The sequence below is a fragment of the Sinocyclocheilus anshuiensis genome, unplaced genomic scaffold (genome assembly GCF_001515605.1).
Source record: "Sinocyclocheilus anshuiensis isolate Anshui unplaced genomic scaffold, SAMN03320099.WGS_v1.1 scaffold1041, whole genome shotgun sequence".
NCBI classification, from domain to species: domain Eukaryota; kingdom Metazoa; phylum Chordata; class Actinopteri; order Cypriniformes; family Cyprinidae; genus Sinocyclocheilus; species Sinocyclocheilus anshuiensis.
Window position 1 is genome coordinate 338,409 of NW_015554134.1, and position 27,092 is coordinate 365,500.

A 27,092-nucleotide genomic window follows, 5' to 3' on the forward strand; every position below is an offset into this window, starting at 1 on the left:
TATCGCTTGGATTAAACCACTCCATTGATCTGGATTTGTTTTACGATGCAAGTTTGAAAGTTTTGGTTACCTGGACTTCAATATAAATATAGCAGATTAATCAAGGTCTTAATGCGTTTGGAACGACTCGAGGGTGAGGTAATGATGACAGAATGATCCTTTTTGTGTGAACTACCCCTTTGACTTTTGCTCGAGTTAATCTCCATCCAGGGATCTTTACGGTTGGGTGAATTTCATACAGCACTGACGTCATGGTACAATTTTAGCTCTGAAAACAGGCCGTTGTGTTTGTGTCTTGCAGGTTATCACAAGTCATTTGTCTTGCATCTGCCGCTTCAAACCTGGTTTAATATTGTAGACGGTAAATTCCCAGTGGTCTAGTCTAGCTATCGTAAAATGACATATCTGGCCTCGACATAAAAGCGAAGCCGCAAGAGCGGCACTTTGAGACACAAGCATAAAGCCATCAGCGTATCTCTCGTATTGCTCAGCAGCAGAGGGTCAGATGAGACACTGTATCTCAGGGACTGTAAATCAGGGTCAAACTCTCGGAAAGTACAAGCATTCACTGCATGCAAACAACTGTGTGCATGGACTTTTCTTTTCTAAGTTCATCCTGCGCCTTACTATTTCCTGCATGTGTTCAACTCATTAATCAGGGATCAATCGAACGGATTCATTGTTGACCACATTTAAATGCACAGCATTTTCTGACGTTTCATGCAATTTATGCAATGATATGTGCATTTTCTAATCTCTGGTCTCCTCCTCGAGCGTAGAAACAGTGCACACTGTCCGGAGAAGATCGAGATGAATGTTTCCCTCTGAAGTGTGCCTATCCAAGCAGACAGGAGTGATGCTTGGCTTTATTTCCATGTGGGAGCCTGGCTATTACAACAAATGAACACTTACTGAGATCAAGTGCACTGGTGTTTGAGCAGTTGCTCTTAAGAATGTCAAACACACTAGTACTCTGGTGCTAAAAGGTAACAATAGCAGTCGTTCTGCAGTGTCAGCAGAGCAGAGTATCGACTGACGGTGTTTGTAAATGTGCTCTGTGAATGAGTGGCACATTGGTAATATTAATCCTAGAACTATATTAACATGAAATATGTGCATGGATGACTTTAGTAGCCCTCTACAGCCAAACATGCTGGGAAAAGTGTGCGTCATTTTTAGTGCATTTGTGTTTAGTTTGTAGCTTTTTTTTATTAAATACAGTTGAATGAAGCAGTATTTGAATGATTGTTGTTGGATACAGTAGTTAAAAAAAATGTTAAAATAGCTTTCTATTCATCGGTGAATCCTGAAAAATAAAATGTATCACTATTTCCACAAAAAAGTATTGGACAACACAGCTATTTTCAACATTGATAATAATCAGAAATGTTTCTTGAGCAGCAAATCAGCATATTAGAATGATTTCTGAAGGTGTATATGACTTTCTTCTTTCAGATGAATACAATCGGAGTTATATAAAAAAATGTCCTGGCTCTTCCAAGCTTTATAATGGCAGTGAAGGGGTGTTATTTTTCAGTAGTCCAAAAGAAGTCAAATAAAGCACATCCATCCATCATAAGAAAGTGTCCCACATGGCTTGGGGTGAATAAAGGCCTCCTGAAGCAAATCAATGCGTTTTTATAAGAAAAAAAATCCATATTTATAATTTAAATGCCAGTAAGTTCAGTTAATGCATGTTCTCCATCAGATGAAGCTCTGTGTGTTAATTGACTCACTGAGATCTTGCAGTTGTGTGCAATCATTTCGTGGGTAACGGAGAGACTATTTCTACACACACGCTCTATTATGAAACCTAGAGAGATGCCTACCAAACGATGGCATCGTATGCATCCCTCACAGAGAAGGTAATCCCAGAATGCATGTAGAGAAATAATCCATCACGACTGACATAATTGAGAGAAACCTCCGTTATAAATATACAGCGAGATCCAAAAGTCTGAGACCACTTCAAAATCTAAATGTAATTGATCAACTTTAAATTGAATATCGGCAGAGGGTTTCCATCTGTTAGGCAAACATTACAGGACAGATCACTTAGAAAATTAATAGCACACCTGATTTGAAGTTTTATTTCCTCGTGAGCTACTTTAGGTTTGTCTCTCCATTGAAAGTCCAGGAAACCTTATAAAGGTGTTGCAAAATGAATCCATTTGAATGCATACTAATCTATATATCCAGTAATAATCAGAAATGTTTCTTGAGCAGCAAATCAGCATATTAGAATGATTTCTGAAGATCATGTGACACTGAAGACTGGAGTAATGATGCTGAAAATACAGAGAAATAAATGACAGTTTAACAGAGATTCACACAGAAAACAGCTGTTTTAAATTGTAATAATATTTCACAATATTACTGTTTTTATTCTATTTTTGATTAAGTAAATGCAGCCTTGGTGAGCAGAAGAGACTTCTTTCAGAAACATTAATAAATCTTAAAAAGGTCATATAAGGTTACTTTTGTTCTGCTTTTGATTCTTTAAGCATAATCATCTTTAATCTCTGCCTGCTGGATATTTGTAGTCTTTTCTCTGGATTTCTGTAAATTTTGCATTAACAGGCTTATGGTCCGGTTTGTCGTATGCACTATTTCAATTAATCTATTTTTGATATACCATGAAATCCAATATAACAATATATTCAATATATCAAAGTATATATTTAATAAATTAAATATATTCAATATATATTCAATATATTTAAGTCACAGTGTGACTTAAAGGCACAGATCCTTCCTTCAAACTGTTTCCACGCTGAGGTCTCAGTTACGTGTTTTTTTTTCTCCCAGAGGCCGGCTGTTTGTTTCCATCCATGTGTGAACTGTCATAAATACATGTGATCCATCTTGCTGTCGGGCTGTGCTGGAGACATCTGCTGCACAAATGTGTGAAGAATAAAGAGTCCCGGGTCGCCCTTCTTCATTTGATTTACAGTTTGATGTATTTTGACATTAAACACTCTCGATGTCTCTAATAAAGCGTGTTTGTTTCTCAGCCAGTATCTCTTGTGTTGATAAATGGCTGATTTGGTGTTTTTTCCGTTTACACTGCTGTGCTAACATGTAGACCGATTTAGCTTTGCTAATTCATAACTGAATGGTAAAACTTTCATGCTTGTCATGCTGGATCTGTTTCAATGGAACTAACAACCAAAGTTAGCTAACGATGCTTTTGGGAAACGCACCCCAGATGGGATGGTATCGCTGAAGCTACTGGTTTTTATCTTCTCTTCCTCATGCAGGTGTTGTGTGGCGGCAGTGAGTCAGATGTTGCAGTAAGTGCGTGTTCTCCACGCTGGAAGGGAGAGAAAGGCAATGGCACATTAAAGTGCTTTTCCCCGCACCCCCCGTAGAGGCCTTTGTATTACATAAAGCCTTGAGAACAGTTGTGTCATTGTTGTGAACGGAAAGGGTCTTCTGATGCTTGCACTTCTGAATATGATATGTGCACATGGAAAGCATGGACAAAAAACTGTGTTGAATTACCACGTCTGTACCAATCTGTCAAATCTGGATGCAGCTCGGTTTTCGTTTGACAGTCGCACCAACCAGCAACTCTGGACTTTCCCTGAAACTGGAGTTTCCACTTTGTTTTAACCTAATTAAGTGTCTCTGCGGCCGCGCTGCTTAATGACGCTATTGTTTAGTGTTTGTGACGAGCAGCTCTTCTGAGAGTAACGGAAAGATGAGAGGGGAAGACAAAAAAGTGGGACTGCAGCAGTTCAAACGTAATACAATTAGTTAAAATCTGAGATACAGTAAGCACAGTAAACATCACAGTTAGAAGCTTTAAAAAAAAAAGCCTGTGCCTTTTTTTTTCTGTCTCTGAGCTTGAAAATTAGTGCACTCTCACTGTGGAAGAGGAAACGCATTCGGTTACAAAGTCTAGATCACTGCCATGCGTCTGAACATTTTACATCTTGCATTACAACTAATGTGCACACAACAAAATCAGTAAGCTGATATGGAGCACACCTGTAAATCAGGACATTCACAAGCTTCAACTTCTCACCCGCCTTGCTCGAGAGACTGTGGGCGGTGTCATTGTTTAATGCTGTTTGCTTTTTATAGATGTCACCAAAATTATGCTTTTATACACTTTGTATTGAGTTAATATTAGAAAGTGCATTGATGAATGTGAAAACGGCTATGTATTGAGTTATGTGTGTGAGAGATTGAGTTAGAGGTCAGTGCTAGAGGAAGTTCAGCATCGCCGCTGCGGGGTTCTTCCTGCGGCCGACCCGAGGGATCAGTACCTCGATAGTGCCAGATAACACAGGGTTTGTGTTGGAGCATTCGCAGAGACTCGTGCTCCCTTCACATCTCTTCTAAGAGATATTTTTATCCAGTTGACAGGAAGGTAAACCAAAGTGGCTTTTACTTGGACTTTCATTAATGTGCTCTACAATTTGACATAGCGCTGGAGAAGACTTGGGGTCAAGCATGCAAATTTATAAAAACAAAACCGGGAATAAGAATAACTTCCTCTCCCAAGAAACTCAATAATTTATCATTCAGGTTGGGACTCGGCATATAGCCTAGTATGTAGAGTGGAGTGCTAAAATATGGAGCCTCACACATGACATGGCCACTGATTAAAATAAATTAAAACAAGGGAACGGATAAGTACAACTTGGCTACAATTTAACTAAAATAAGGGAACAGATTCATGGGAACAAATTATTAATTTGTGGCCACAACATATATAGGCTATTTTTTCTGCATGTCGTGTGGGGCTCTATACTAAAATAATTAAAGGGATAGTTCGGCCAAAAATAAAAATTATGTCGGCTTTTACTCCCTAATGGCTAATTAGGAGAATCAGGAGAATTCCCGGCAGGTCGCTCATAAATTGGGCCGCCAGTGCCACTCAGAACATGGCAAGACCAAGTGTCTGGTTTATTTTCGATGAGAGACAGTGTCAATCGTTGTTCGTACACCCAAACGCAAAAAGATACTTCGCTCGCAGTATGTCATTTGAATTTGACTTTTAATTTGTATTTACAGTATTTGTGCAGTTTGCCTATTCATATGTTTGAGTGCATAATAATTTGTTATGTATCTTTATGTTGTTGCTGAGACTTATTGGTAATATATATAACAGGATCATCTTCATTTGTCCAAGCTCTTTCACCACCCCAAAAAAATGGGAGGAGGTGGGGTGGATGTGTAACAGGAGCTGTCCTTGGGCTTAAACTCCTGGGCTGAGAACGGGCTCCACTCCAGCCCTGGCTCCCACTCATAACGTCAAGATATTTTGAGAAATACAACAAACGAACATTTCTTTCTGCATGTTGAGTTTCTATCAAGTGATCTCTGTGACTCTCACATGACGACTTAAAGGTAAAACCTGAGCTGTGCTGATTTGATCTAGATCCAAACTTCAGTAGAAGTGAATCACAACAAGGAAGAAATACTTTAGACGTAATGATTTATGGCTGAAAACTAGATTGGAGCACATTCTTACACTGTACTTTGGAAATGGCTTGAGTTTTGTGCAGCAGTCAGAAATGAGTAGAGCCATGCTGTTCTGAAGTTTAGGATTTTTGGAGAGTAAGCATGAAATGCTTTGTGTGTACAAAACAAATATTCCGAGTGTTGGGAACAGGCCCGGTGCTGCGGTGAGTTGGGGCGAGGGGGGTAATTGCTATATTAAGAGGAAGGAATTCAAAATAAAGTTAATCTCTCCACACCTCCATAGGCAGAATGAGCATGCTGCGTCTTGTTCAACACACAAAGCACATACAGAGATAGTGTAACTGAGACGAGGATGAAGGTTCTGCTGTGCCAGGATCCAGTTCAGCCCGGTTTAAGACCAGGCCAGGAATGGGTTTGACTTGGCACTGATGCTGAGCAGAAGTACTCAGATGTGTTCATGTGTGTAGGTTCCTAACATTTCATGGGTATGTAGCTCTCTACTGTATGCTGTGTGTGAGTTTAACTAGTGCATTCCTCAGCCACCCGCCCTCCCGTTGCGGTAATGCTTAATTTGAACTCAATGACCACCTCACCTTGCTGCCAATTTTATGAAAGCTCCTCCTCCTCTCTCCTGCAAGAACTAAAACAAAAATGGCAGTGGTCTCATCCGTAGTCTTTGATATTGCTCATAATCTTACTACTGGTGAAATGTTAGTAATATAAGATTATTTTTGCATCATGTGCATGAAACAAAATGTTTGAGTCAGGTAATTGTGGTAATTCCAACAGCTCTAAAACTCATCTGAGCTTTGAGGTCTCAGCTGAGCTCTTGTCATGGTCTAGCGCAGGGATGGGCATCTCCAGTTCTGGAGGGCAACTGTCCTGCAGAGTTTAACTGTATCCCTAATTGAACACACCTGCCTGTAATTTTCTAACAATCATGAAGACTGAAGACAGGTGTTCTTGATTGAGGATGAAGCCAAACTCTGCAGGACAGCGGCCCTCCAGGACTGGACTTGCCCATCTTTGGTCTGGCAGTAACTATGTTGCTCCAACATATTAAGTCATGGCGCATATGACTGAAGACATTTCTCAATCCTGTTCTCTCTGCATCATTTTCCTGTCTTGTCTTTCTACTGAACCTGTCAATACAATTAGTTAAAAGGACAGAAATTAAATGAAGTTAAATCAGGGGTGTCCAGTCCTGCTCCTGGAAGGCCACTGTCCTGCAGAATTTAGCTCCAACCCTAAATAAAAACACCTTAACCAGCTAATCAAGGTCTTACTAGGCATCTAACTAGAAACTTCCTGGCAGGTGTGCTGAGGCAAGTTGGAGCTAAACTCTGCAGGACAGTGGCCTTCCAGGAGCAGGACTGGACAAGTTCCAAGTGCGGCTCTTAGGCCAGTGTTATCCCAGCTGAATCAGGTGTGTTTGATTACTAAGACATTCAAAATGTGCACTGCTGTGGAGGCCTTAGGAACCACTTTCTTAGGCTACCAGCTTCAGTGGCTGCAGCTTTCAAGCTGGTATTTCATAAAATTTGTTACATCTGAAATATTTCTAAAGTTCATTGAATGTCGATTGAGATGTTTGACCATTGCTCTATCTCTCCACAACAGATCTGTCATTTACCCAAACGTATATGACTTTGCTTTTCACTCTGCCAGATTCAAATTCTGGAAAGGTTAGTAATGTATCCCTTCTGTTTCTGCCCTTTCCACAGTGGGTCCACCCTGACTTCGCGTTGCGCTTCCTGAAGAAAGGAAAAGCCCTGATGTGCTTGTCACCCGAGCTGATGGCCGGGGCTGCGAGATGGAGCCCGAATGTCTTCCCTCAGTCCCTCTTCAGACACTCAAAGGCCGCTCTGTTTCAGCCTGATGACGAGCCGATTGGATATAATCTTGAGCGGTGGACTCAGGAGATGGGGAGGGATAGGGAAACGCTACAGTAGTCTTTGCAGGGAAGGATCGTCTTTCTCCAGAAGTAGGAAACGAGCATCGGAGGGTTTCTGCTGCCAGTCGGCTCGCTCCTCCTGTTATGACACGGGACCAAATTCAAACCATGTGTCCTCACACCCAGTTAGCTGCTTTTGCCCACCTCTAGCATTAGCAGTCTGGACGGATCCATTTCACTGCCCCTCTCCAGTGCGGAATTCTCATTCTCCCAGCCCCAAATGAGCCTCTCCGTGGGACTCCTGGCTTAATACGCTGGAACTTTCCCATGTCCGGTCTCCGAAGGTGGCTGTTATCCTCCGAGGGCCCCTGTGCGAGTTTCAAGCTCAAGCTCATGTTATGGGGTGAGTACAGTAGCCCACCTCCAGGGTCAAAGGTCACTTCCTTTTCAGATCTCTGCTTAAAGATGTGTTAAATAAGTGAAAGGACTGGATGTGTTTTTTGGAATATATTTTTGCTTAAATATGCAGAACTAATGTGCCATATAGTTGTGAGGGGGAAATATTTGCTGCCTGCTGCAATGCTGATCTGTCATCACTTGAAATGTGTATTTATGTATTCTTTGAGAGAAAAAAGGGAGGGAAGAAGTTGGGGGATTTACCACACAGTACATAGCTTGCTCAGACGACCATTTTGAGACCTGTTTAATGGACAGCCTTCAATCTCCGTGGAATATGGCTAAGCACCATGGACAGCGTAATGACCTGGTTTTGATAGCAGAGCCATACTATGTGGGCAGGTTTCCTCAAATCTGGCCCTGGAGAGCCACTGCCCTGCGGAGTTTAGCTCCGGTCCTAACCAAACGCACCTAAGCAAGCTAATCAAGGTCTTTAGAGTTATTAGAAAAATACAGGTAGGGTGAGTTTAATCAGGGTTTGAGCTAAACCTTTGAGGAACCTGCTATAAAGGAAGAAGGACTAGGTAAGAACTTCCAACAGGAAAGGCTAGTACAATATGAATATGTCAAGAAGTTTTCTCACTCTTACTGCTGTTGTGGTGGTTAGATGAACTTGGCTTTTCTATGACTCAGTGCTGCAAAAGTCCAGCAATCTCTTGACCTTGAATGGACGGACAAGAGTGGACAGCATGTTGAACTTTGTTCATGAAAGCAAATTATGTTTTTGTTCCTGTTTAACGGAAGGTCGTGTTAGTTACTTGCGTACATTATGATAGCTTTGTGTATCGAGGGAGGGCGATGGCCGGTTTGAGAGCCAAGGCCCTTTCTGGTGTGAGGTCAAAACAGGTCCGCTAATGCTCAAAGCAGTTTTTTGTCTCCAAAAACACACATGCACACACTTTAATCTAGTATCTAATATCACAAGTACATAGTTTTGTCCTTAAAGTTAAAAAATGTTTCTTTTATCTTAAAGAGCATTTCATAGTGAAAGTTTGTGATTTTAGAGGTTACTGCCTACTGCTGCTCATAGATCTTTCCATGCATTAAATTGCATAAAGATTAATGCATTTCCGTGGATTAAATTGCGACAGTAATTTGTTACGATAGCCAAAAATAAAACCCGTTGAAATGAAACCAGTGAGTGATTAGTATGTGCGTAGTCTTTGTGTAAATGCCAGTCATCTGTCCTGGCACACAAAGACGCGCTGCTACATTGAAATGTTTGAAACCAGTCTGTCCTGTGGCCGCTCTCTCCGTTTCACTTCCTCTTGTCTTCAGCAGAACATGTGGAGTTGTTGCAGTGATGCACGTGTTGTTATTGGAGTCGGTGTGCTTGTGATCATGTCTTTCTTCCTGACAGGATCCAGGTCAATGTGTCTGCTCAGCACGATGAGCTCCGTCTTTGCTCTCGTTAGCAGATCAGGTGTCTTGTTCACACACAGATGTGTCTCGTAGCTTTACGTTGAGTGTGTGTGTGTGTTGATGGGAGGCTTTTAATGGAGACACTCTGAGTAAATGTGCAAGTATTATGTGTGAAGACAGGGCTGCTTTTATCTGAGAAGCGCTGGCGTACCTGTGCTGTGTTTGATCATGCCTAACCCCCTCCGCATCCCAGCGCTCCTCTGATCCCTCAGCTCGGCATTCCTCTCGTAACAGTCAGCTGCGGTATGTCCCTGTGTGGAGTACTGTACTCATTACTGTATGGGAAAGATGAAAACAGCCAGGCCATTGTACATCGAGAGCGCTTCTGCCCTAAAGGCTTCGGATTTCTCCTTACCTGTCACAAAATTCCCCAAGTGCCGGGTGGATGCATATAAAGTGATATCAGCTCTGTTCCAGACGAGAGGTGCCTACCTAGGCAACATTTCACGGCTGAAGGCCTTTTCAAACAGTAGGCAGCAAAATGATGCTACATTAGAAGTAACATTTCTTTACCATGGTACTTTTTTTTTTGACATGGTACGGTACCATAATTACATTGTGTGATGTGAAGTGGTATATGGTAGTCATTCAGTAACATGGTTGCCATCTAAAACAATCACAGTATTTTTGGTGGTTTCATTGCACATTGCAACAGCTCAGTGAAACGTTCAGTCAGAAAAGTTCATTTTCAATATTTTGTCATTAGAAGTTAGAATAAAGTAGCGCTATCTGATTAAAAATGTAGGGTAGGATGACCTCCCCAGCTTAATTTTTTAATCTCAGTAATTTTGATGAATGACTACGCTATTCTCATTTCATCTGAATATCAACATTTTTGAGATTTAGTCAGTCAAAGCAGTTTTGAGGTTAACTGATCTAATTGTGTGTCTCTGGAAAATAGTGATATATGACATTACGTTATGTTGAATATCAAAGTTTTTGTTGTTAATGAAGGATCTGTGGACACAATCAGTGCTTTTAGATTTGTGGAGTAAAAGTTGCAGCTTTTATTTTGAAATAAAAAGTTAAAATTATACCCTTGGGGTAAGATGACTCTCCAGAACTTGCACGGAAGCCCCGAAGTGGCATGTTGTTAGTAATGATTTTTAAATGTAATACTTATTGTAATTAATGGGGTTATTATTTAATGTTTACATTTCAGACATTTTCACTTTTAATTAAAACCTATTTTGTGAAGTCATTAAATTTGCCAATAAAAAAAAAAAAATTAAATATATAAATATTCATATGCCTGTATATAAGGAATAATTTTACCTTTCAAATAATCTCTTTTACTGGGATTCTGCTTTGGCTGTCATCAGATATTAAATTATTAACTAAATTGTCAAAATAAAATTTTAAATAGAATAGTTTAAGTGTTTTACATCTATGCCACTTAGATGTACTTATATATATATGTGTCCCTGCAGCACAAAAGCAGTCTTAAGTCGCTGGGGTATATTTGTAGCAATAGCCAACAATACATTGTATGGGTCAAAATTATACATTTCTCTTTTATGCCAAAAATCATTAGGATATTAAGTAAAGATCATGTTCCATGAAGATATTTTGTAAATTTCCTACCGTAAATATATCAAAGCTTAATTTTTGATTAGTAATATGCATTGCTAAGAACTTAATTTGGACAACTTTAAAGATGATTTTCTCAATATTTAGATTTTTTTGCACCCTCAGATTCCAGATTTTCAAATAGTTGTATCTCGGCCAAATATTGTCCTATCCTAACAAACCATACATCAATGGAAAGATTATTTATTCAGCTTTCAGACGATGCATAAATCTCAATTGACCCTTATGACTGGTGTCTGTTTTCCTTTGCATATTTCACAACATGCGATTTAAATTCAGTTTGTGCTGTAATTGGCAACTGCTGACTTATAATCAGGAATATACAGTATTTCTCTGCTGATTAGCGTTCAGTCGACCGGACTCTATTGGAATCGGTTACATTAGCTTCACAATATCAGTTTTCTTTGTGTGACCGCTGATTCCATGGAATAGCATCGTTTTTGTGTAAATATACAATGGTAATACCGTGGTGTTTTTTGGGTACCGTGTAAAAACCATGGAATGCAGTGGTACTTCCACTGTACTTTTTATGGCGGTATTGTGTAACCTTTAAAATTATGAATATAGTATTAAAAACACATGCATACATGCAGACACCTCTTGCTTTTAATAGAAAATTGCGGACTTTATTATAAATATCTTTGCACTACATTTTACTTTTAGTAGCACTTTATTTGACGGTATAGTCACTAAATTATGCGTAATTATAATTACAAACGAAGCTTAAACCAAACCTACACCTAACTCTAACCCTATAGTAAGTACATGGTGTTTGTTAATTAATGTTACTTATTACTTGTTTAATTGCACCATAACAAGCACACCTTAAAATGAAGTGTAGCCAAACTCTATTAGTATACACTTAAAGTAGGTTATGCAGCTAACATTTGCGATGATCAGGTAAAAATTTACTTTGCCATTTCACTGATGCTAGCACAGCTATTGCTCATTAAGTGGTGCAGTATATACATTATCACCACAACCTCACCACCGGCTCTACTGGCAACCACAGAAACTTTTCAATATCCAACATAACTGAGCCATAAACACTAGCAGGCCTTTCTCTTTCCTCAACAACACGAGTGCCAACGTATTAAAGTAGACTGGACACAATTAAAGTAAATAATTTGCAAAATGCTCAACTATTGTGTTGCTTTAATTAAAAGCAGCAAAATTTAATAAGCAGCAAAAGCCATTTTTAATGTAAAAAAAAATATTTTTTGGAAATTGTAAATAAAACAAAGATTTTTGAAGTATGTTTTACAAAAACCAAAAACCAAAACATTTCAGGCTTCTATAAAATGTCATGTGTAATTCAACGTTACTTGCCGATTCTTTGTCATTACTTGTGAAATTCACTAGTGAAAACTGCTTTAAAGTCATTTTTTTCATAATGACGTTCAATTTTCAATAGAGGACAGAAATGGGTCTGTTTTCCACACGGAATCAGTGTATGGCTTCAGAAGACTCTGAATATTGCACACAATTCATACGGATACTTCCAGTGTTTTTTGTCCTATTTCACTGGCGTTACTACACTGTTTGTCATTTTTTGTTTTTGAGCACATGCCTTTCTTGACATCCGGATGAGTGAAGGTTTGACGACATACCAAACTGATAAGGGCCCGGCTAGAGCAGCTGAAACACACACGGTTCTGCAGGATGGCATTGCATGCGAGATCTTTCCTTGAGCAGAACAGCCATTGATCAGCAGCCGCTTGCATTCAGAAGACAAGGAGTCTCAAGCATTCGCAAGGAGCTCTTGCAGCTCAGATTGATGTGCAGTCAAAGCTGTAAATCTGTCATCCGCAGTGAATAATACAGGAAGATTCAGATTGTGTTCTGAAGTCTTTAGGCGTTAAATGTTCACACAAGGCAGAGCAGCACCTGTGGTAGCTGGCACCCAGAGCCCTCCAACCGTGGCACTGCACAGACATGGAAGCACAGCAACAGCGCACAAGCAGAAAAACATGTACGGTTTGCCAGGAGAGAGGCCTGTGAATGGGCTGCCATGTTTGTGTGCGGCGGCCCGCGCTGGGAGCAGCATGTTTGGGCCTCCAGGTGTGTGTCGTTTCTGTCGGGGCTTGTCCTCCGCAGACGCACACACAACAGTGAGTGATAAATCAAGAAGCCAACGGATTTCAGTCGAGTCCTTTCTGCGCACCGCTCATGTACATCATGACACACGCCGTTCGGAAACAGCACAATGACTGTGATTGTCTGAGCTGTCAGTCTCAGGGAAGGAAAACCGGGGTTGTGGTGAACCCAGGTACACAATAAAGGTGGAAGACGAGGCTCTGGATCCCATTGTGGGCTCACCACGCCAGCCGCCTGCACACTCGCTTCCCTGTTCTGTCAGAGCGCTTCTGCCCTGCGCGGTCCTCTGTCAGAGCTTTAACACACGGCCCATTGTCTCTGGGCTGTCCGCTGAGCGGGTGTTCCCGTCCTCTTGACACGGGTGACCCGTAATCAGTGGCTGTGCTGCTCAGTCTCAGATCCGTGTCCATTCAGAGCCCGCATTAACAGACTACAGTCGGATTGGGCGCAAGCGCTCAAGATGATATAATCAAAGGAATTTTATACAGTGCAATTATATAATTTTTCAGTTTCCTGCTCGGGTGTTCTCTTTTATAAACTGTGCCACTTGTAAAGCACACTCATATATATACATAAAAGCAGTCTTAAGTCGCTGGGGTATATTTGTAGCAATAGCCAACAATACATTGTATGGGTCAAAATTATACATTTCTCTTTTATGCCAAAAATCATTAGGATATTAAGTAAAGATCATGTTCCATGAAGATATTTTGTAGATTTCCTACCGTAAATATATCAAAACTTAATTTTTGATTAGTAATATGCATTGCTAAGAACTTCATTTGAACAACTTTAAAGATGATTTTCTCAATATTTAGATTTTTTTGCACCCTCAGATTCCAGATTTTCAAATAGTTGTATCTCAGCCAAATATTGTTCTATCCTAACAAACCATACATCAATGGAAAGATGATTTATTCAGCTTTCAGATGATGTATAAATCTCAGTTTCAAAAAATTGACCCTTACGACTGGTTTTGTGCTCCAGGGTCACATATATTTATATCTCACTTACAGTATCCACAGTCTTTTGAGTTTCAGCGCTCTGTCTGTTTAAGCAAGCATTGTGCTGAAAATGTACTTAAATTTATCAACGGCCCTTTGCAGTATAGACTTTTTGGAAGCAACATAAAAGGAGGAGTTCTCTAGAAGGCAAGCTTGATGCAAGCAGACGCAGAAACATATTTTATTTAGTAAATCTGACTGCATCAAGATCATTTAAGCCACATATAGTCCATATAGTCCAAAAGTGTCACTGAAGCGGCAAATTTTTCTTATTTACTCCTAAAAGATGCATATTAGTACCTTAAGGGTACATACTAATACTTAAAGTGCACATATTAGTACCCTTTTATAGGGTGCCGCCCCAGCTTTTTTGAATCTTAATAGTATATTTAAAAAAACTGTACCTAATATTAATGAAATAAAGACCACTTAAGTGTGCTTAAAGAGAGTATAGTTTCATGAATGTTTCTTAGCACACTTTTAAAAGTGCTATTTGTAATGATGTCAAATTAAAAGTTTGACTTTAAAGTACATTTATTTTAAATTGTCATAATATTTTGTCATGATTTACATAAGTACATGTTTTTGATGTGTTGACTAACATACTAAAGCATATGTAAAGCACTTGATTATAATTTTAACTAGTGTATTTGATATTACATTTAATTATTTTAAAGTTCATCTAATTGCATTAATATCAATTTAATCTACAATACATTTGCAATTGCAAATAGCACATAACTAAGTGCCTAAAAACATTACATTCAGTTCACACTTAAGTATATTATTTTAAAGTCTATTATTTCTGTAATAAGTACTTGTTTTCTTTTTGTTTTTTTTACATGATGCCGGTGTACGTCCTCTCTTATGAATAAGATTTCATGACAATCAAGTTTACATCTCAAAAACCAATTTATGATTGATGGCAAAGGAAATTCTCAGTGTGACCCACAAATCACTTTATTTTCTGTATAGAGCCACAGCAGAAACACACACACACACACACACACTCTCTCACACACACACACACACACACACACACACACACACACACACACACACACACACAGGGGCTGTAATCTTGACTGTCCCGCTGTGTAGGGTTTAATATCTATTGTCCCTACAGCTGGGCAGCAATTTGAGGTAGAGTGAGCTGTCGTGCTGCGTTCGTCTCAGAGATGCTGCAGTGCATTGTGGGTGTGTGCTGTGAGGGTTTTTCCCAGCTGACGCCACACTGGTGTTTAGTAAGTGGCTCAGTCCAGCTCTCCTCGCAGGTGTTGCGGATCTACAGTAGGTGTGCATTAATGCTCACCAGATGAGTGTGTCTCATTCACATACTCTGCATTCCTGCTCTGTGAACTCATCTTTTGTTCCTGTTCTGACACAGTTCCCAAACCAACGGCCTGGTGCTTTCTGTGATCAGCTCTTGCTTGCAATGCTTGACCAAACGTGTTAAAAATGAGCACGGCTCCAAACAACAATGCTGAGATGTCACCATGAGAACGGTCCGTCACAGAGATGAGTGGCAGGACATTAACCAGTTTGACAGAGACTGGAGAGCATCACAGAGACGTGAGCTCATGAGTGAACTCCTAAGAGAACTTTCTCAGCTCTAGAACCTTCTGAGGATCCACCAAACGTAATGGTAAGACTATAGCATATCCTCAATGAAGACAGAAAACACTGCTCATTCAAAAGCTCTCGAGATTCAGAGGAAACTCTCACAAAACCGGATTAAAACAGCACCTCAAAGTCAAAAGAAAAATTTTATCATATTTTGCATGAAGAACATTTTTAGTTCTATTAATATGTTTGGCATTAGGCACCATATTTATCATCAGATGGCAGTGATATGCTCCCATTTGTTTTAACTCTTGATGAATGCTCTATTAGAACAGTAAGTATTGTGGATTGATTGACTGTCATAGTTATAGTGTGCAATCACATTCCAGAGCGTCATGTTATTGTCTTGATATGTGAGCTGTAATGGAAGGAATGGAAGGCTTCATTAATGAGATTACTCAGATAATATCAGCAAACACACACATGCCCCGTTGCTGTTTTCTGCGGTTATGAGGTATGTGACGTATTCCAGGGCTTATGTCTCCAAGTCAACAGCTCATTTAACACCCACATGTCTAATATTTAACCTGCTCTGAAATGTTTTTTTGTTTATAGTTAGTGTATGAGAATGGAAGTCTATGAAAGTGAAGCTCCAAGGGCTTCCCATGTCACAGATCTGTGTGAAATACTGACAGCTGGCAGATTCAGGGCAAATTCCACTTTACAGTGAGCATCACTGTGTATCCACTCATTCTGAGGGCCAGGACACTTTGAAGGGTGCAGGACTTCACTGTCTCGTGTGCACGTTTGGTGCACCCTACGCCAGGGGTCGCCAACTGCGAAGCCTTTTTGAAAGTTGACAGGTCCTTAAGAAGTCTTACATTTAGTTGTATCAAATTTAAGACCATAAGTATTAAAAGATACAAGAAAGTCTTAATTATGATGTCAGGAGGTCTTAAATTTGGGGACGGAACGACAAGACTTGTGATACGGCTTAATGTGACGATTAAACCTCAAAACGCTATGATTTCATTGAATAAATATGAGCTGCATGTTTCAAAGTCAGCTGCTGTGCTGCTTTGTGTAATGCTACTGCTGTTACCGGGGAAACCGCATTATTTCTGCCGTTCTGAAAGCGCCTCCTGCTGGCAGAGGATGAACGTGCATTTTCAGTAAGCCTGTCTGCTGTTTTTATTCAGACCAATGTGAAAGCCTAGACTGAAAGTTTAAAGTAGTTTTAAAGCTTAAAGTTTGAATGTTTTGAAGGCAATACAGTCTGTCAGATAGATAGATAGATAGATAGATAGATATGTCAATAAGAGTAATCTAAGGTTTTTAATTGACAAAATGACTTGTATGTACACTTCACTAATGGTGTTGTAGATGGGCTCTTCGTGAAGGGATTGAGTTTTGTTTGTAGGGGCCCCTTCCTGTAGAGCCCTTCAGGGGCCCTATGTCTGATTTAAGTGCAGCTGATTTGTGCGAATGAATTTAGTGTCTATCATCAGATTTATGGATGTTAAATATGTTTATAGTTTACAAGTGCAGCAACAGCACATTGAATTTGATGTTTTTCTGCATTATTAAAATAAAATGGTTAAATATAATCCAAGATAAATTCAAGAACTTCAGCTACAGCCACCAAACTCAGCATACACCTTCAGACTGATCAAATATTGGACAAATCGCCTTAACTTCCATTAAAAGTCTGACTTTAATTCATCTTAAATCAGACTGTCTGCTACGTACAACCGTGTCTCTCTAACATCGAGCTTAAACTCTCTCTTCAAACTACTACATAAAGACCAAATCGCTTTAGGACTTGTGAGCTTTGATCAACTTTCAAGCAAGACTTTGTCAGGTAAACATGCAGAGACAGTCTTGACGGTTGTCTGAGGACAGTTGTGTGTGTGTGTGTGTGTGTGGCTCGTGGTTTCCTGGCTGTATTGACGGCGTGATCGATCGATGGCTTGTGCTCATGTCATGCGCTGCGTCTCAGGAGTCTGTTCTTGGCGTGTGATGGTCCAGTCCTGCCTGAAAGCGAGAGTGGCAAGGCATCTGGGAACGGGAAGGTGCGGTCGAGTGTGTCTGTTCCAGACACAGCCTCTGGTTCCTCCTTGCCAACAATGTGTCGTGATCGTGGTGCATGGGGGCCTCCTGCTCGCCGTCCACGTCTGCCTCCACGCGCATTAGCGAAAGTCGCCGTTTCTTCAGGTGGAACCGGATTGTTCTGTGGTTTGGCTTGCTCTGTGTTGACACAGTCTGGTTTCTCACAGACTTTTTGCCATCGGTGATGAGCATGTGTTTTATCATCAACTAATCACCTGATGCTTTCTGACAACATTGTTGATGTCAATAGAACGCACTTACTGCTTTGCAAATGTAACAGCCTTTTCACACCAAGACGATAAGAATACTAGTTAATTCCCCCACATGAATATTTGCGTCACACTTAATGTCAGTAGTGCTTTTTTTCTTGGAACTGAGGTTGCACACAATGTTTTTTTGGTGTACAGTGTTTATTGTTTTGGCTATAACTCACCAGATGTGACTTTATGCCATAGTTTTTGCTGGCGTGGGACGTTTATCGAGCTTTGTGACCCCGCGTGTTACACCGTACATCTACTGAGAGCGAGAATGAATGTCCTGCACTGGGTCGTCATCTGATCTCTGAGAAGCTGAAGCATTGCTGTGAGATGCACACCATCATTGAGATAACATTGAAATGAGTCCGAGTCAGTTTGTGTGAATTGCATTTCTACATGTACAGGTCTCATGCAGTCATAAACATGGCCTGTATATGTGACCCTGGAGCACAAAAGCAGTGTTAAGTCGCTGGGGTATATTTGTAGCAATAGCCAAAAATACATTGTATGGGTCAAAATTATACATTTCTCTTTTATGCCAAAAATCATTAGGATATTAAGTAATGATCATGTTCCATGAAGATATTTTGTAAATTTCCTACTGTAAATATATCAAAACTTAATTTTTGATTAGTAATATGCATTGCTAAGAACTTCATTTGGACAATTTTAAAGATGATTTTCTCAATATTTAGATTTTTTTGCACCCTCAGATTCCAGATTTTCAAATAGTTGTATCTCAGCCAAATATTGTCCTATCCTAACAAACCATACATCAATGGAAAGCTCATTTATTCAGCTTTCAGATTATGTATAAATCTGAAAAACATATATAAAAGGATAACTAAAATGAAGAAACAAAATGACCATAGCCATTATTTATTTTTATTATTTAAATATTTTTTCATCTAAATTATATTTCTTTTTTTATTTAATTTAAACAGGGTTTCATGTCTTACTATGCATCTCAATTCATTTAATTTCCTTAAAAATATAAATATATAGTTTGTAATCTCTCCGTCCCTGTAATAGCGTTTCACAGTTCTGTTTTTAACCCAATAAAGACGTCAAAATGCAGAAGGAACAAGGGTAAATATACCAGTCTAACATTTTCTTTTAAAGTGTACCGGGTACGAGGCGATCATGTGTCCTTGTATGTATTTGACATTGTATGGCAGAGGAAAATCCCTGTGCAAATGTCCAGCATCCCTCGATTCCATAGCCAGCGCTGGCGGCTTTCTTTACAGGTGCGGTCCAGTGTTTGAAATGCGTTTTGGTTCACTCTTGTACTAGAGTAAACACGAGTGTGCTATGTCCTGTTTTTACTGTCGTACCACGTCACTATTCAAACTCTCTGAAGGGAGGTCACAGAGGTACAGAAACCATAGCAAACAGTCATGCTTTACAGCGACAAACCCAGCGAGGAAGTTAAGCATCCTCTTCTCTAACAAGCCATGTGTACAGACAGACAAGACGCCTAATGATATGGTGCAGATTCAGTTAAGTACACACATCAGCGCAGACGCTTGAAATGACAGACAGTCAACACATTCAGCATTCTCATCCGTATCGAATATCAAGCATGTTACAGTGAATCAACTCGCCACACTTGAATGTGCAGCCAGTTTTTAAACGCTCTCTGGCAGCTCTCTTCACTCCCGTCGGTCTGCAGACGATTTCCCAGAAAACATTTCCATGTCACTCAGCGTGGTTAATTGGTGTCAAGCAGCGATCGTGTCCACAGGCGGTCCTGGCGCCTCCATAAGCACCCGACATACAGCGAGTGATGGTGTACGTGCAGATGAGTGTTTGATAACAGATACGATTCACTGAAGTACCAACTCAGACTAGATTCTTCTCCATAAGGATGGCGTAAGATAGACACGAATGAGGGTGTCGCTGACAGACAGTAAGACTATAGCGCTATGAAGTGAATGTGGGTAGCAGCTCAGCTCATCTCTTCTGGTCTAGTGGAAGAGTTTGATTTCTGTTTGTAGTGTGCATTCGCAGCACCACAAGGTATTGCAAAAACAGTGACTGTTTCCAAACAGGTATCCACTAATGCAGGTAGTCGCATCCAAACTAAAGAAGTTTTAAGAATATTAGAGAGGTTAGAGAAGTAATTGTGCAAATAAATATAAATGACCATATGACCAATATACATGAAAATATTTATTTCAAATTTAACTAAAAATAATTGGTCATATGTGTCCACCAAACACTTTTAGCCAGCTGAAAGCACCAGGCACTCTGCTGAAATCGCCTGGCTGTGAGCACTTGAGAGTGCTTCTGCGGCTCAGCGTTTTCAGTTTTCAGACTATATGCAGAAGTAATATTCAATCTAAAAATGAAATAGGCCTATATCTGCAAGTTTTCATGACAATATTGTGGTAGTCCAGGAATTTTATCTAGAGAAGACATGAATACTCTGAGACATGCAATATTAACTTGTCCTTCATTGTTGTTCACTCGTAGTATAAGCAATGACGGTTGGTCGGTGTGGAATTTGCCCCGCCCCTCCTCCACTTTGAGGTAAAAAGTGACTGTGATGAGCGTTTGCGTTTTACCCTAAGATGAACTTTCCTCAGCTCTTGGCACTGAGAAAAAAAACGGCTCCGCGCCCAGCGTGAAATAAACCCTCAGTGCCTCGTCACGCTGCTGGTGTTTTAAAAACATGGCGCTCCCATTGAAAACAATTGAAAAAATAAGCTAGCCTCGGGAAAAAAAAGCTTTGGTGGACATATGGCCTAAATTTGGTTACATTACATGTGTCGTCTTCTGTAAGCTGTAAACTAGACATTAGCATTGTAACTGTCGCAAACAACTGCACACCTGGAACTGATTATACTTCATAAAAATACTGGAGCATTACCTCATTTTCACCTTGTTTATTTTAGCCAAACTTCAAGCAGAACTGAAATGATGCAATGACTCGTGGGTAAATTTTCCTTTACGTTTCCTGCGAAATGATGTTCACTTGTATGTCAGTGGCAGTGGCCTTCATAGTGGACATAGACACTCGTTACAATTTGATTGGGATTTTAAGGCACCAGCTGAATGAAAACACAAATTCTTTCTCTGACAGTAGGTGGCGCTTATGAAACGGCAGAAATACAGGAGTAGAACTGCCCTGCGCAACTTTTCGTTACAGTCAAGACTTTTTTTAGAGGAACACAAAAGGTGATGTCTAGTAGAATGTTCATGCTGCTCTTGTGTAGAGGGGAAGCATTTCAGTGAATGTTGTATTTTTTAGTCTGTTTCTTAAAGTTCTATCATGACAACTCTCGGAAGATTTTAGCATTGTAATGGATATAACAATGTTAATGTATTTGGTCTTGGTTGAATAGATCTGCTACGCTGCTGCTGCTGCTGCTGTTGGTTATTGTAGATTATTGCAGCTGCTGCTGCAAAGCAAGTACAGGAACTTGCTACTAACAATACATAAGCCGATACGGTGCTGTGAGTATTTAAGACATACTGCTGCTGCACAAATAGCATATAAAATAACCCGTAGCAGATCTATACAGGTGGAGCTGGGGAAGGTGGAGGGTTTCAGAGGAACTCTGAAAGTGCGCTGCAATGCTCAAGCGAATGCTAATCAGCCATTTAAATGTAAAGTAGCAAGCTCATTGGCTGCGGATGCAACATGAACCAATCAGCATGTGACAAGTCGTTTAATGCTAAGAATATCATCAGTTTGCATTAACGACCCATCAACCTGCGCCATCTAGAGTTTCATGACAGAAATTGGTATTTATTGTTTGACTTCAGAAGACGTTGAAAACACTGCATGAGTCTTATGGACTACTTTCATAATACTTCTATGGTGATGTTTTTGTAAATCTACTCATTTTGTGGAAAAAAGAAAGTCATGTAGGTTTGGAACAGCATAAAGATGAGTAAATGATTTTTGGTTGAACTCCCGTAATAAAGCGTAGAAAAGTTCTTGTCCTCGGCGGTTTTGCCTGGTCTTGCGTTAGTGTGGGATGAGGTTTGCTGATTGAACGGCTCAGTTCTGGCTGAAGCCGTCTCAGCGGTTCTCGCTGGAGGTCTGTTGACCTTCTTTACGAGATCAGTGTTTCGTCAGCAGTGACGTGACGGCAACGCTGACCTCATGCTGCTGGCTACAGAAGGACGTTTTGCTCTCTACTGCCAGATTGGGAGCTCAGGGCTTTATTTTAGGAAATCTTCTAGAAATAGACTGGCTTGAGCTGCGAGTTACTCCCCAGATCCCTGAATGACATGCGCTGGAGGCGAGAGACCCCGCTTCTGTCCAGAGTACAGTTCATCTCTCTCAGTTTGAGCTTGCCTGCTGTTTGTTGACAGTTAGCATGTGTTTCAGTGGTCAGTAGGCATGTGGTGTTAATGGTGGTATTCTGGTTGTGCCATTACAGTGTGTGTGACAGCACAGTTTTTGGGAAGCTGTTGCGGATGCTGATCTGGAGGGTTACATAACCCTAATAAAGTCTTAGGCCAAAGATATGCTGTAGTTCACAAACACAGTAGAATGTGAGCACACTCCCATTGTACATACATAACATTAAGCTTTATAATCGTTAAGTTTATTCATCCGGGAATATCCACATGTATAGGCGTCCTAGTTACACCTCTGATGGTAAATTTTCCAATGACTTAAATGTCATTTGAAGTTGCATGAGTCATTACAGAAGGTTGCCTTCTCAGATGATTTGTTCATTTTTGATGTGAAATGCCTGTGTAATTTACATTTGAGTTTAAACCCTGTCATGGGTATTTATTTTGAATCCTACATGCTGTTTGTGTTCTCAGTTGTTACAATCCAATTGTTTTAGCCCATTATCGCATGCTGACATGATGTCAGTCATCAGCCTTCCTGATTTCTTGTTTCCTTATTGGTATCGGTCATAAAAAATATCCACTTTTTGACCGCTGCTCGGTTAAATTCAGTAAATATGTTACAGAGATTCTGTGTTGCCAATTAAAAGAGCCAACACTGTATTTCTCTTTCTTCTTTCCTTTTGAAGCTGGACGAGGTGCACACCAGGATGTCAGATGTGACGCTTCACACAGATTTTCATGGTGAGGATTTTTAATCTGGTTTCTGCAGCTTGTGTTGTTCAATCAGGTTTCGGGGTTTTGCTATGTCTGTGTGAACACAGTGTGCTCCTCCAAACTCAGCCAGAAGAGACCAGCTCTTGCTGATTCCTTGGGGAGCCCTCAAGCCACATTAATGTCATTTTGTCGTGATGGTTGTTGGGATCAGTAAACCGTGGGAGTGTGGTTCTGTTCATGTTTAAGAGCAGAGCTGTAGCTAGTCTCAAATGTTTGTGTGTAGTTTAGGCCTATTGAACAAAATCCACTGCTGCATTTTTCATATGGCTGCCCTTTTTTTCAACCAGAGTACTATCAACCATTTAGCCTGATTCACAGTAGTTTATTAATGAGGTAATAAGACAGTTGTTGTTTTGTGTTTTGCAAGTAGTATTACTCATGGGAGATGATACAGTGTGATTTATGATTGGAAACACATTTAGGCGTGTCAAGTCTGAAGTATACCAGATGAGGTGTTGTAATGCTTCTATAATTACTATGAGACTTAAATACCCCGAAACACAGATGAAAGGAGCTTTATCAAACATCGTACCATGTGCTAGCATAACTATTAGTAGGTCCTGTCACAATAACTAAATATCTGACATCTGATTATTTGGTATTGGTACATATATTTATACAGTATTAGCAAATCATTGTACTGTCATAATGTGATGTATTTCTGAGAGAAGCAAGAAAATCTATGGTGAGAAACATTATAAAAGCATGGGCAAAGCAGCTTATTTCCCATCAATACTCATGCCAACCTCTCACAGATCTCACACAATAACTGTTTTAAGCTTTAAAAGAAAAAGGATAATTTGAAAGATTATTTTGGTGCTTTTCCGACTGGCTTTGAGAGAGGAGATCAGGAATGACCACGTCTAGTGACCAGACACACCAACTACATGTGTGAATTAAGAAACTGCATTGCTGAAATGGATTCATTTCATGTTTTTACCTCTGCTGAAACATCTTTCTATTCTTAGTCACCAAAAGTCTCCGCTTGCTTATCTTTGATGTACTTGTGCAACCAGGGTGACTAGTTATAAGTAAAATGTGAATGCATTACTATTTTACATAGGAGATGTACAGTATTATTTTTATATGATCTTGTGTGTGTAGCGCGGACGTGTGTGTGTCTCGTAGTTTGCCGTATGACTGTTGGGTGGTCGTCCCGGGCCGGCGAGACTGTAATCCTCCAGCACATGCATCATAGTCCAGTTCTGCTTAACCACCATGCAGTCACACCTGAACTAGCTTCCAGCTATTTACACCAGCGCTCTGACACATGATGAATGTAGCATTGTAAAGTCAGACTCTCGTTACTCATGCGTGCTTCATTATGGATGGGGTTTCACATCAGTAACAAGCTTTACACCCAACTCAACTCGACGCTCATCTAACGCTGGTCTGTGTTCACCGTGAATGGACCCCTCACTAATGGTCATATATGTTCTCCAGGAGGCTTCCTGTTGGCCATTGTTTATATGAGGCTGTAGATTAAAGCTAGCAATGATCAGAACTTCAACCATGCAATTAAGATGATGATGATGATGAAGCACTATGTCGCTCTCCGACTCGGTCCGTCCCTTTAATCTAGGACCGCAGATGCTCTCGCCCACCCACCGGCCTCTGCCACTCAACAATAAATAAAAGATAAGACAGTGCCATCGGGACTGTTTGGAATAATAGCATTCAATTTCGAGAGAAGTGCCTCAACAAATGCATGCTAGAAGAATAGAAAAGCAGGAGATGAAAGGAGATATGAATGGAACTCTGGCTACAGGCATGCTCACCAAACAAATAGACTTCCTGAGAGCGCCAATCGCAGGCTCTCACCCTGATTCCTGACCCGCGGAGGACAGGCCAGAGGAACGCAATTTGTTCCTTTGTACGGCAGGATCATAAGAACGACCGCAACTTACTTTCTTTCACTGTTGCCGAGTGCAATTGAGTTCTGCGAGCAGGTGGTCCAGGCCTGCTGCGACCTTGTCAACTTTTGCTCTTTTGTTCACTGCAAAGGTTGGCTGAGGTTTTGGCAGTCGGCTCTGGCGTGTGGGGCTTTCATGAAGCGGAGGATTAAGAAGGACAGATAGAGGAGGAGGAGGTACAGACAGTCAGCTTGCATTAAAACAACTCCTCATGGCCGATGGCTCCAGTCTCTTGGCCTCTCCACACGTGGCCTTTGTCTGCACCTAGACTTCCACGGGACCGAGTTGCGCTCAAAGCTCAGCTGGTCGGGTATTGTCCCTCCTCAAAGACGGCCATAAGGGCAACCAGAGGAAAAAGTGTCAGCCTCAGCTTTTACACACCCTAGGAAGACTCAGGAGAAGAGAAAGGATGGATTAGCTGTAGCTGACGCTCGGCTTGCCCGCTCGCACATATCCAGACCCCCTCAGCTGTTTGAGACATCACTTAAGCCTTGTCAGTGCAAGCATTTTTGCTGGACATGGGGACCCCTGATGCGCAAAGTCTCAGAAGAATGTTGCTGCGTTGGTCTTTCTATAGAAATCGCGTTATCCCACATTGAGCAGAAGTCTTCTTTTGATCGGTATGGCTTTGTGAAGATGCACCCTTTTAATTACTTGATCATCGGGACACTTCATCGTCCTGTGATAAACCCCATGGCGAAGAGGCCCAAACAGTAAGCAGGGAATTCGCTAACAATCACTTGCACCTGCTGACAGCGTGGTTTGGTCGTACATGCTGTCTGCATTATTTTAATGCTTATGAAATGTGTCAACGAAATCAGATTTAAACACGGTAACACTTTATTTTGATGGTCCGCTTTAGACATTCAACTACATATCAGCATATTCTGCTTACCCTAACCATAAACCTAACAGTCTACCAATACTCTAATGAGAGTTAGTTGACATATAGTTGCAAAGTTACTTTTGGTCAACATAATGTCTAAAGTGAACTGGATGTGTTCTGTTATTATATTGCTGTCGCAGAACTGCAACACTGCATTGCCACTGCCAAATAATATAATGATTAATAATAAAAATAAAAAAAAACGTGTGAAGTTGGTAGCTAGCTAATTGAAAAGACTGTATCACAACTGTATCACATCTAGCTTCAGCGACACCTGAACTGTTTTAATTCTCTTTATTTCATTTAAATTCTCTTTTATTGAAAGACTATCGAAAGTAGCCATTCTTTCTATTTGAGAATACACAAGCCTTAAATTAAACACCAAGGATATTGTGGATTAATTTGCCGAAAGAAAGGCTCGGAGAATTAAATTAAATTAAATTAAATTAATTACAACTAAAATGAGTATTTTTTTCCTTTCATTCTTTCTTTCTTTCTTTCTGTCTTTTTGAGTTTTGGGCCGCTGTGCCAAGAGTGTGTTTGCATTAAGTAGTTTAGTAAAAATGGCAGCGTTTTAGTGCCATAATATTTTTAGAATAAAGTTAAAATGACGAGATTGAGAAAGCTGTGTTATATTGCGTGAATAAAGTTAATTAATGTGAAAATTCCACCTACTAAAAAAAAAAGGTCTGTGGCAGTTAACTGACTGATTTATAAAAATAATAAAATGATGTTGGCAAATTTGTTGGCATTTCTGAGGTAAATGTTATGTTATGACTGTTTTATAGACGATTTATTGTCGACCGATTAGCTTACATGAGACATTAGTTTAAGTTGTTTTGATTTTTTTTACATGTCCTCTGATATTAAAGTTTATCTCATGCTGGAACTAATAGAAAAATAGATGATTGATCCACATGCCGCTTGAACTTAATACAGTGATCTCACGCCACATTAAATAATGTTTGTATTTCATGATAAAATTGACAGAATTTAAAGGCTACGATTTGTGTTATATTAAAAGTAACAAAACACGCTTATTGCGATTATTCGGTGGCTGTCGCGCTACTAATGAATAGACTTGAAAACATTAAATATTATTTCCAAGCATTTATATTTTTTATGAATAAAACAGCTTGTGAATAGTCATGTAATGTTATTTACCTCAGAAAAGACAACAATAAGGAGCGTTGGAGCCCACATTATCCTATAATGTTCGGGGGGGCTGTACAAATGTTTTTGCATATGGGCCCACGGTTATAATGCTCTTCTCCATAATCACTAAAAAATGTACACAAACATTAATTTTAGATCACGCTAGACTTAAGACCAGCTTGCCTTTGGTAGTAATAGGGCCACGTTACACATGACGGG

General features: G+C 40.2%; 1 long non-coding RNA gene across 1 annotated transcript in view; it reads left to right on the top strand.

Moving 5' to 3' along the window:
* The window catches only part of LOC107670356 (uncharacterized), a 57,650-nt gene that overhangs the window by 9,268 nt on the left and 21,290 nt on the right, over window positions 1-27,092 (top strand). The window contains exons 2-3 of the long non-coding RNA XR_001632083.1: window positions 7,161-7,733; window positions 22,832-22,886. This is a non-coding gene — a long non-coding RNA (uncharacterized LOC107670356). The remainder of the gene's footprint in view (window positions 1-7,160; window positions 7,734-22,831; window positions 22,887-27,092) is intronic.